Source organism: Bos grunniens, chromosome 17 (genome assembly GCF_055505025.1).
Source record: "Bos grunniens cultivar Pamir isolate PY7600 chromosome 17, Bosgru_T2T1.0, whole genome shotgun sequence".
NCBI classification, from domain to species: domain Eukaryota; kingdom Metazoa; phylum Chordata; class Mammalia; order Artiodactyla; family Bovidae; genus Bos; species Bos grunniens.
Genome location: NC_141181.1, coordinates 11,352,594 through 11,364,796, shown reverse-complemented (window position 1 = coordinate 11,364,796; position 12,203 = coordinate 11,352,594). Strand labels below are relative to the sequence as shown.

The 12,203-nt window shown below is 41.7% G+C and overlaps 1 long non-coding RNA gene across 1 annotated transcript in view; it reads right to left on the bottom strand.

Moving 5' to 3' along the window:
- The window catches only part of LOC147355012 (uncharacterized), a 66,695-nt gene that overhangs the window by 35,944 nt on the left and 18,548 nt on the right, over positions 1-12,203 (bottom strand). The gene's annotated exons all lie outside the window — the stretch shown is intronic.

Genomic DNA, 12,203 nt, shown 5'->3' with positions numbered 1-12,203 from the left:
GTTTGTCCTTTCAAAGAAAGGACTGGGCATTTTATTTTTTTCAAAATGAAACCTTAGATTAGTGAAAATATTGCCAGATGCCTGGTGGAAATGATTTTATCCATAGGGACTTCATGGGGCTCTCTCTTGAAAAGAAAAATTAACCTTCAATAAATAAAAAAACTTTAAATTCCGTGTTGGTAAAATTATTCTTACATTCGAGTTCTCATCAAGGACTAATATATTTATAACACTTGAAGTTTTTCCATTAAACTGTTTTTGAGTTATGAGCAACAAAAAAATAAGTTTGAACAATTGAAGGAAAAAAAATGAAAAAATTGAGCTCTTGTGTCCCTTAGCCAGAAAGTATGTTATTTACATCTCTGACAATTCTCTGAACATCATCCCCATCCCCATGTAGCTATGGGCAGCACCACTATTTACAAGTTTTAGGTAGAAAACCTTTTAACTTTAGCAAATACTTTAATTCAACAAATATGTGTACCACTATGGTAGACGAGAGGTATATCTTTTAAGGTATGCAAAATTGTGCATACAGCACCCAAAATGTGATTGTGACACAGCTTTGGGATTTTTTTCTTTAGAAAAGAACAAGCTTTATGTAATGAGGAAACATGGCTATTTAAATTTTGGAAATGTAAAATTGGAAAAGTCTGCAAAGAAGGGAGGAGGTTTGTCAGGCAGCTGAGAATTTGGTCAGTAAACAGGTGAAATTGGGTATCCTGGGGTGAGAGTCTTCTTTAAAATTTTTTTTTAATTGGAGGATAATTGCTTTACAATGTTGTGTTGGTTTCTGATGTGCAAAAATGTGAATCAGTCATAAGTATACTTGTATCCGCTCCCTCTTGAACCTGCCTCCTAACCCCTCATCCCATCCCTCTAGGTCTTCACAGAGCACCGGACTGAGCTATTGTGGTGATATCTTATATGTCACACAAAATAAGATTTTGGAGGCCTGGCGTGCTGTGACTCATGGGGTCGCAAAGAGTCAGCCACGACTGAGTGACTGAACTGAACATTAATTAATTTAATTTTCACACAAATTTTTAACACAATTTTTAAAAATCTTTGAAGTTGAAGGTGTACAGTATGATGGTTTAATCTCACATATATTGCAAAATGATTACCACAATGGATTTAGTTAACATAAAATAAAAATAAAAGAATAAAAATCTCCTTGTGATGAGAACTTTTAGGATTTACTCTCAACAATTTTCCTATATATAATAAAAAAAAAATATATATATATATCCTTGCACATTACACCCCTACTACATATTTATCTTTTAACAGCAAGTTTGTACGATTTGACCACCTTCCTCCAACTTCCCCTCATCCACACCCCATAACCACAAATCTGATTTCTTTTTTCTATGATGGTTTGGATTTTTGTTTGTCTGTTTGGTTTTGACTCCATATATAAGGGAGATCATACAGTATTTTTGTCCAATGTCTGACTTATTTCATTTAGTATTCCATCTTCCTGTCCCATGCAGCCACAGGTCCCCTTTTTGGGGCTTTCCCTGGTGGCTCAGCTGGTAAAGAATTTGCCTGCAATGCGAGAGACCTGGGTTTGATATCAGGTTGGGAAGATCCCCTGGAGAAGGGAATGGCTATCCACTCCAGTATTCTGGCCTAGAGAATTCCATGGACTGTATAGTCCATGGGATTGCAAAGAGTTGGACACAACTGAGCGACTTTCACTTTCATGAAAACTTACTTCAAGGTTCATCCATGTTGTCCCTATGGTAGAATTCCCTCATTTTTATGACTGAATCCAATTCAGGTCAGTCACTCAGTCATATCCGACACTTTGCTACCCTATCGACTGCAGAATCCCAGGGATGGGGGAGCCTGGTGGGCTGCAGTCTACGTGGTCACACTGAGTTGGACACGACTGATGCGGCTTAGCAGCAGCAGCAGCAGCACAGCAGGCCTCCCTGTTCATCACCAACTCCCAGGGCTTGCTCAAACTCATGTCCATCGAGTCAATGATGCCATCCAACCGTATCATCCTCTGTTGTCCCCTTCTCCTCCTGCCTTCAATCTTTCCCAGCATCAGCATCTTTTCCAATGAATAAGTTCTTTCCATCAAGTGGCCAAAGTATTGGAGCTTCAGCTTTAGCATCAGTCCTTCCAATGAATATTCAGGACTGATCTCCTTTAGGATGGACTGGTTGGATCTCCTTGCAGTCCAAGGGACTCTCAAGAGTCTTGTCCAACACCACAGTTCAAAAGCATCAATTCTTCAGTGCTCATTTTCTTTATGGTCCAACTCTTATCCATACATGACTACTGGAAAAAACATAGCTTTGACTAGATGGATCTTTGTTGGCAAAGTAATGTTTCTGCTTTTGAATATGCTGTCTAGGTTTGTCATAGCTTCTCTTCCAAGGAGCAAGCATCTTTTAATTTCATAGCTACAGTCACCGTCTTCAGTGATTTTGGAGCCTAAGAAAATAAAGTCTGTCATTGTTTCCATTATTTCTCCATCTATTTGCCATGAAGTGATGAGACTGGATGCCATGATCTTTGTTTTTTGAATGTTGAGTTTCAAGCCAGCTTTTCCACTCTTCTCTTTCACCTCTTCACTCAGAGGCTCTTTAGTTACTCTTCATTTTATGCCATAAGAGTGTTGTCATCTTCATAACTAAGGTTATTGATATTTCTTACTGTAATCTTGATTCCAGCTTGTGTTTCATCCAGCCCAGCATTTCTCATGATGTATTCTGCATGCAAGTTAAATAAGCAAGGTGACAATATACAACCTTGATGAACTCCTTTCCCAATTTGGAACCAGTCTGTTGTTCCATGTTCAGTTCTAAATGTTGCTTCTTGACCTGCATACAGATTTCTCAGGAGGCAGGAAAGGTGGTTTGGTATTTCCATCTCTTTAAGAATCTTCCACATTTTTTTGTGATCCACATAGTCAAAGGCTTTAGCGTAGTCAATGAAGCAGAAGTATATGCTTTTCTGGAATTCTCTTGCTTTTTCTATGCTCCAACGAATGTTGGCAATTTGATCTCTGGTTCCTCTGCCTTTTCGAAAACCAGCTTGAACATCTGGAAGTTCTGTACTGCTGAAGCCTGGCTTGAAGAATTTTGAGCATTACTTTACTAGCATGTGAGATGAGCACAATTGTGCGGTAGTTTGAACAGTCTTTGGCATTGCCTTTCTTTGGGATTGTAATGAAAACTGACCTTTTCCAGTCCGGTGGCCACTGCTGAGTTTTCCAAATTTGCTGGCATATTGAGTGCGGCACTTTCATAGCATCTTCTTTTAGGATTTGAAATAGCTCAGCTGGAATTCCATCACCTCCACTGGCATTGTTCATAGTGATGCTTTCTAAGGCCCACTTGACTTCGCATTCCAGGATGTCTGGCTCTAGGTGAGTGATCACACCATCGTGGTTATCTGGGTCATGAAGATCTTTTTTGTACAGTTCTTCTGTGTATTCTTGCCATCTCTTCTTCATGTCTTCTGCTACTATTATGTCCATACCATTTCTGTCCTTCCTTGTGCCCATCTTTGCATGTAACGTTCCCTTGGTATCTCTAATTTTCTTGAAGAGGTCTGTAGTCTTTCCCATTTTATTGTTTTCCTGTTTTTCTTTGTATTGATCGCTTAAGAAGGCTCTCTTATCTCTCCTTGCTATTCTTTGGAACTCTCTGCACTCAGATAGATATATCTTTCCTTTTCTCCTTTACTTTTCACTTCGCTTCTTTTCTCAGCTATTTATAAAGCCTCCTCAGACAACCATTTTGCCTTTTTGCATTTCTTCTTATTGGGGAATTATATAACATATATATTACACTTTTCATTTCTTTATTAAGATTGTTTCTATGTCTTGGTGATTATAAATGATGCTGCTATGAATGTGGGGGTTCAGATCTCTTTACAAGGTATTGTTTATGCTTCTTTTGGATATGTTCCCAGAAGGTGAGTTGCTGGATCATATGGTAAGTAAATACACTTTCCCTTGAAGTAATTTCACAGTGAATATGCTCTGGTCTCACCACTGCCTGCCAATGAAATGAAGGGTTCAGGGAACTACACTAAGTCTGAGGCTACCTACCCAGGACCATGAGAAATGATATCAGTCCCAACAAGAGAGCAGCGCCTGGGAAGGTGCAGAGGAGCTGGTCTATAGAATTAGCGAGGGAGCATTTTCTAAAGAGTTGGTAAGTATCAGACAATGTTCACCTAAAGAGTAAAACATTTTCAAGAGAAAAAAAGCAAGAAGGGCAAGTAGAATGAAAACTGGTTGTTGTTGTTCAGCCGCCCAGTCGTGTCCAGCTCTGCGTGACCCCATGGACCGCAGCATGCCAGGACTCCATCCCTCACTCTCTCCCCTTCATGGATCACTGCCTTGTCATGGCAAAGGGGCTTGCATAACTCAATGAAGCTATAAGCCATGCCGTGTGGGGGCACCCAAGACAGACAGGTCATGGTGGACAGTTCTGACAAAACGTGATCCACTAGAGGAGGGACTGGCAAAGCACCCCAGTTCTCGCCATGAGAACCTCATGAACTGTATGAGAGGGAATTGGTTACTAATCCACTTAAATTTTATCATATCTTTTACCCTTAAAAACATTTTATCTCTGAAATTTCTAAAGTTGGGAATTATGCTGTTGTCCAAACAATTTGGACATTCATTCATTCATTCACCCCTTTATTATTTAAGTATTTTTTTTTTCAGGCACAATTACCAGTATCACTTTTCCTGAGGCAGAAGCCCTACACACAATGCCCACTGGCCTATAACATCTTTTTAAGGGAAAAAAATAGAAGCTGATATCAAGCAAAATCCTTCAGAGATCTTTGAAATGAATCTGGTTCTGGTATGTAGCTTTACCCAGTATCTTATTTCCATTTAGATAAACGTCTTAGTTTCTCCTTTGTAAAAACAAAGTAACCCTAGACATGAGAAAAATCTGTATTTGCTTTAGAGCTTTGGACAGCCTAGATGTTATGAGATAGCATTAGATGTCAATGCCTCTACAAATGATCTCTTATCAAACCAGACCCAAGAAGAGAAAAAATGAGGGCATCTTGTTTCAATAAGGAATGATCAATCATCCTGCGTCTGGTAAAATTCAATTTATCCACAAGAAGTTAGTTTGTATCACATGAAATATCAAGGTGATTGATTAAAAGTGTTTTTCACTTGTATACCATTTGCATCCTATTGACTGCTTTCCCCTAGCTCTGCATTCAAGTCATGGGCGGCAGAGTCCGACTGACTGGGGACTGAGTTCCACTCCCACTATTAACAGTGACCTCACTCTAGGCAAGCTAGTTCACCTCTCTGTCCCTCAGGATCATCATATGTCAAATGAGGATTTACAATACTCAAGAGTTATGAGAATTAAGGGAAGGAATACCTTAAAGTTTTGAATGGAGTCTGGAGAGTAGTAGCTATTCTCTATTTCTCATTTTAGTATTAGTAATCTGATTTCAATGTAAAAGTCGACACAGGTTGAAAAAAAAGACAGAAATACTTATGATAATTAAATTGTCTCTGAGAGTTTGGGGGTAGAGGGCATACGAAATTCCTCTCCTTTTCCCTCTTCCCTCTTTTTTTTTTTTTTTTTTAAACAGGCTATTTCATTTTCTGTCTTCTGTACTCTGTCAAAGCATTCATCTCCTAAGGACCCTTCTTCCCTCCTTAGAGCGCATACCAACTCAGATCACCAATAGCCTTTGACTCTTTGGAGTCATCCAGCCAAGTGAGGCAGCAAAGACTAGACTTTTGCTATGTCAATTATGATATTTTGGCAACATGGTATTTTGGCATCCATTTTTCATTACACTGCTGATGATGGGCTAACAGAATGAAGTTATATGGGAAAAGCATAAACATCTGGGGTGCAAACTGATTCCGTCACAAATTCTTGGAAAGAGTTGCTTTGCAAGGTGCCTCCCATGGAAGGAAAATAGCTCTGTTGGATGTCAGCCTGGGTACCAGTGAACATGGTCTAGTAGGGTTCCATACGACAGAGAGGCAAAATTCTTTTCCTAGAACCTATTTGAAAATATACATTTGGTTTCCATTGACACTCCTACTAAAAACTAAAATTCACACAAGGAAAGATGGATACAGTTTAGAGTGGATCAGAATTTGGATAATTACATTTTTAAAGTAACATTTGTTAACTCTGAGGATTTTTAGAAGCAAAAATATCATTTGAAGATGTGACGATTTGACTTGAGCTGTTTAAAATAATAAGCCCACATTCATGTATACTAGTGCTCATTCATTTTTTAGTGAGAAAATGATTATTGTCTCATGAATTGTAGCTTTCTTGTCTAGCCCTAAATAATGCAACTTTAGTGAGAAAATCTGGGCTCTGAGACACATTACAAACAGTTATAAATAGAGCAGTTAAATTACTCAAGTCCTCACTAGCAGAAGTTTTCATTATAAACAGATATTAAGAGGTTCATCATTCGTGTATGTACATGCTCTAATCTGATTCTTGACAGAACTGAGAAATGTATCCTTCCATATGTGGGTGAAGATGTCTTCTTTTCCTTTTTCAGTTTCTCTAGAGATACCAAAAAAGCATATTTTGTGAAAACCTCTTTCTCAAGGACCAATGCTCTTTTAGCAAATTCCTTGATCTTTCAGGATAAAGATGGAGACTGGGGTAAAATCCCACCCCTGTATAGTATGCGTACCTGGTTTTTAATTGCACAAATCCTACATGAATATGGGGTTTCCCCAAGTGGCTCAGATGGTAAAGAATCTGCCTGTAATGTGGGAGTCCCGGGTTCAGTCCCTGGGTTGGGAAGATCCCCTGGAGGTAGGCATGGCAACCCACTCCAGTATTCCTGCCTGGAGAATCCCATGGACAGAGGAGCCTGGAGGGCTACAGTCCATGGGTTGCAAAGAGTCAGACACAGCTGAGTGACTAACACTGTGTGTACACATTATCACTGTAGGAAAATCAAACAATACAGACTAGTTGCCACCAGGCCTTTTCACTCGCGCTTCAGTCAAAAAAATCTGGATTTCTTGTTTGAGGCAATTCCTGATTTTAGCATTCTGAATATGCTTGAAGAGCTGATCGGACAATTAACTGTTCTGTACACAGACTTTTGCTAAGCACCCTGTTTTCTGGCCTTTATCTCAGGCTTGCCCTCTATTACACCTGATGATTCAATGTCCTAAAACTACCCAAGACTATTATCCAGAGTTCCCCAACATGGTTCTCATACTTGCAACAGCAGCACCACTGGAGAACTTCTCAGGAATGCAAATTATCAGGTTCTATCTCAGACCCACTGAGTCAGAAACTGTGGGATGGGGGTCTAGCAATCTGTGTTTTGGCAACCATGATGCCTGCTGGCATTAATGTTTGGGCACCTTAGATTTGGAACAAGCAACTCCCTTGGAGGATACATCTCTGTCCACGCGCTAGGCTCTGGCTTTCTCTGCCCTGCTGCACCAACAACTACCCTGCCTGCTCTCAATCTTTCAAATATGTGTTAGTCTATGGGCCTCTAATGACCTCAATCCTATTCTTTTTATTTGTGCATTCTTATAGCCCTTTTATTTCATTTCTACCCTATCAATTCACTGTAGTTTGGCCATGTTTAGAATCTGGAGTTCAGCGTCACTTTCTCTCTGAACTTTGATGTGCTTAGGTTGCATATTTTATTCATTTCATTTGACCTGAGTGGAACTATACATATAAATATTCACTCTTTAGGATTTATTGATTTTTACAATCCCAATTTTATTTTTCATATTGCTAATTATTTAACAGAAATTATTTTTGTTTTGTAAATACCCTAATGAGAATATTATATTGTCCTGATAAAGATAATTATGCAGTGTATTTATGTTTACTTTGTCAATTTGTTTCCTCAGCTGTTGAATGCTTTTGTTTGCTTGTTGAAATTGGTACCTTTATATTCAAGGTCCCAGGTTGGCCATCTATGAATGCGATTTCTATTTAGCGCAACCTACTACGGTGTTGTTTTGAGTGGGAAGAAAAGAGAGAGGAAGGAGACAAGATGTGACAATAGCTGATTTTCTGTGTGTGCGTTCACTCCTGTTCCTCCTGGATCCACAGGATGCCTGGAGCTCCACCTACCCCACAAGTTCATGCGCCCACACCCTCTGTCCTGTCTGTCTGGGGGCAGATGGTTTCTGTCTGTATCATCCTCATTACCACACCCTAAGCCAGTTAAGGTACACTTTACTCACTTTAATGCTGGGGGAAATACAGCACAGTGGACTAAAGTGATTTGTTCTAGAGCCCCACAAAGCAGTGATGGAGCCAAGAGGAAAAGGAATCTCCTGACTCCTGCCTGGGTCTATAGTCCTTTCCTGGATCAAGCCAAGCAGATCTCTTATCTTGGCCTGAGTTGATGACCTTCCAGTAAGGAACTGGCCAGTTGGAGAAAAGAGTTTTGAAACATAAAAGCATCTCATGGTGGGAGTGGGGGAATAGGAAATTGATGATCCTTTAAAACAAGAAACAATTTATATTTTTCCCCATAAAATGAGATTGGAAAGAATCACAGAGGACATTTTTCAGGGTGAATTTAATGTCAGTGGCCACCAAGGTGAGTCAAGGTGTTCTCTGCTTCTGCCAATTCAGACTACCATAACTACCATAAGCGCTACTTTGAGCAAACCAAGCCTCAGATCTGACCAAGGACATGGCTAAGTGGTGAAAACTGGATGAAATCCCCATGAAGTTGAAGCACTGGTGTGGAAGGTACCCAACACAAGCAATTGCTCGATGACACCAGTGTCTTAAAAAGGAATCCTGAATGTCTGAGGCTTCCCAGGGGGCGCAGTGGTAAAGAATCCACCTGCCAATGCAGGAGATACAGGAGACATGGGTTCAATCCCTGAGTCAGGAAGATCCCCTGGAGGAGGAAATGGCAACCAGCTCTGGTATTCTTACATGGGAAACCCCACGGACAGAGAAGTCTGGCAGGCTACAGCTTCAAGGGGGTCTCCAAGAGCCAGACACAACTGAGAATGCATGCATGCACACACACACTGTCTGGGCATGCATGCTGGGAAAAGTGTCATTTGGTCAGAATATCTATGTCATCTCAGAAACTGTAAGAGGAGCATCTCCAACTGGAGTTTTAGGCCAAGTGCTGAGCTATTTTAGGGAGATAGGACAATGGGATGCTTTTATTTTACAGGTGCTTTATGATTTTCAAACATCAAATAATAATGTATCGGGCTTCTCTGGCAGTCCAGTGATTAAAAATCTGCTTGCCAATGCAGGGGACACAGGTTTGATCTCTGTTCAGGTGAACTCAGATCCCAAATGGCAGGCAATAAGAGAAGCCCAGTGAAGCCAAAAATACATGAATAAATAATAAATTTTTTAAAATAATAATGTATCCGATAGCTTTACCTGCATCACAAACTACCCTTCAAGTTTTGGGCATAAACACAAATAAACTATTTCATTCACAGATCTGCAGTTAGCAGCCTGAGCCACTTTGTCCGCCTTGTCCCGAGTTCTCTTGGGTCGGCAGTCAGATGTGAGTTCAGCAGAAGCAGGCTGACACTGAGCTAGGACACCCCAGTCCTCCCTACATCAAGCCGTGAATTTACACTGCTGCCATCGTGAATCTAGGATGGTTTCCTTGTGGAGGATGCACATGAAATCTCCTTGTCATGTTAAAAATAAGCCTGTAGTTACTCAGCTTAAACATTCACTAAAGAAGATAACCTAATCGTTCATTTGAGGTCTGAAGTCCCTGAGTTTGAAGAAGGGAAATTTTCATTTCCAGGTCATTTCTATCAGTGGTCGGCCAACTCCCTTCCCTCTGACAATCTCACACAGTTTCGTGGCGTTGCTGTCATCCTCAGTGGCTCATACATGGTCCAGCCCAGTCTCTGATTAGAATGGAGGCTCTCCCCCTCAGGTCCACGAAGTCTGCTCAGCCTTTGTCTCCAGTGGCTTGCAGTGCCCCTGCCTCAGTGTACTTTTCCTCTGGGGTTAGCACAGGGAAGAGGGAGGTACATCTGTCTCCTGACATCCCTGTGCCTGGCAAATAGGCTGTCCTTTTTTTTTGTTAGACCAAACTACTCTTTCTTTTATGTGAGCGGCTATATTTCAGAAGTGCAAAACTTTCTGTTACTTTTCTAACATTTATTTATTTGGCTGCATTGGATCTTAGTTGCATCTAGTGGGATATTTTCTTGCGGTGCACAGACTCTCTAGTTGCTGTGCATGGGCTTAGCTGCTCAGTGGCACACGGGATCCCAGTTCCCCAACCAGGGATCAAACTTGCATGTGCTGCATTGCAAGGTGAATTCGTAATCACTGGACCATGAAGGAAGTCCCTTCCTATTGCTTTCCTGTAGACAGTTTCACTAATCAAGTTGTGATCATTGAAGTAGAAGTGGGTAGGAAGATGTCTCAAGACCCTGCTGCTGCTGCTGCTGCTGCTAAGTTGCTTCAGTCATGTCCGACTCTGTGTGACCCCATAGATGGCCGCCCACCAGGCTCCCCCGTCCCTGGGATTCTCCAGGCAAGAACACTGGAGTGTGTTGCCATTTCCTTCTCCAATGCATGAAAGTGAAAAGTGAAAGTGAAGTCACTCAGTCATGTCCGACTCTTTGCAACCCCATGGACTGCAGCCTACCAGGCTCCTCTGTCCATGGGATTTTCCAGGCAGGAGTATTAGAGTGGGGTGCCATTGCCTTCTCCCCAAGACGCTGCTAGCATTGGCCTTAACTCCAAAAAATTCACTAAAGAAAATAACAAGATAGACTATTTGAGATCTCAAGTTTTTGAGAAATCTAAACACATCTTTAAAAGTTGAGCCTCACCTGGCCACCATATCACATCCCAGCCTGCAGTGACCCCCAGCAAGTTCATGGTCATCCCTGCCCAGCTCCTCTCTACTCTGCTTCCTTTCCCAGCCCATTCATGGGAACCCTGAAATAAGAGAACCAATTCATCCTTCTTCATCCAGCTTTATAATTCTACCATGTTTTCTCAGTACAGCTGCTGCTGCTGCTAAGTCGCTTCAGTCGTGTCTGACTCTGCACAATCCCATAGACGACAGCCCACCAGGCTCCTCCGTCCTGGGATTCTCCAGGCAAGAATACTGGAGTGGGTTGCCATTTCCTTCTCCAGTACACTAGCCCACAAACACCATATCAAGCCAGCAAGCCCTGTTACTTAGGAGACATCACACGGGGGCACAGTGTCTATTTCTCACTGACACCTGCAAACATTGTGAAGAAGTATCTTCGCTCCCACTCCCTTTGGTTTCAGAGGGGAAACCAGCAAGTGGCTTCTTCTTTCCTTTAGGGAAATCACAGGGCCTCTGAAAGTCATCTCCTGGCCCTTTTCCAGTTTTCTAAACATACACAAAGACAACATGAGTAGAGAGTGGGATGAGAGAAGTTAGAAACAGTGTTGACCTCTGATTCCACTGAAAGGGCTTTGCAGGTGACTCAGTGGTAAAGAATCCACCTGCCTAGAATCTCTCACATTGGCGGGAGACTCAAGAGACATGGGTTCGATTCCTGGGTCAGGAAGATCCCCTGGAGGAGGAAAAGCAACCCACTCCAGTATTCTTGCCTGGAGAATTTCATGGACAGAGGAGCCTGGAAGGCTACAGTCCATGGAGTCACAAAGAGTCAAACATGACTGAAGTGACTTAGCACACACACACTGCTGAAATGGTATCTTTCAACAAGCCTTTTAGAAAGATGATTGGCACCCCAGCCTGAAGTTATCATCTCTAACTTCAGAATGCAGAAGAGTGGCCTTTGCTCTCAGTTGTGAGTTCTAAGAGCCAATACTGGGAAGTTAAAAAAGATTCTACGAAGTATTTTACACTATCGTGCTATACTATAAGCCCATGTGCGTACTTAGTCATTCAGTCATGTCTGACTCTTCGAGACCCTCTAGACTGCAGCCTGCCAGGCTGCTCTGTCCATGGAATTCTCCAGGGAAGAATACTGGAGTGGGTTGCCATTTCCTCCTCCAGGGGGTCTTCTCCACCCAAGGATCGAAACAACATCTTCTGTTCTCTCCTGCATCGCACACGGATTCTTTACCCGCCGAGCCATCAGGGAAGCCTCACAATATGGGCAAACATTAAAAAATGTTTTTACATGTGTAATTTCATTGTCCTTGTGAGTAGAAATCTCTTATTTCAACGTCTGTGGCCCGTTTTCCTTTATCCTTTTTGCAGAC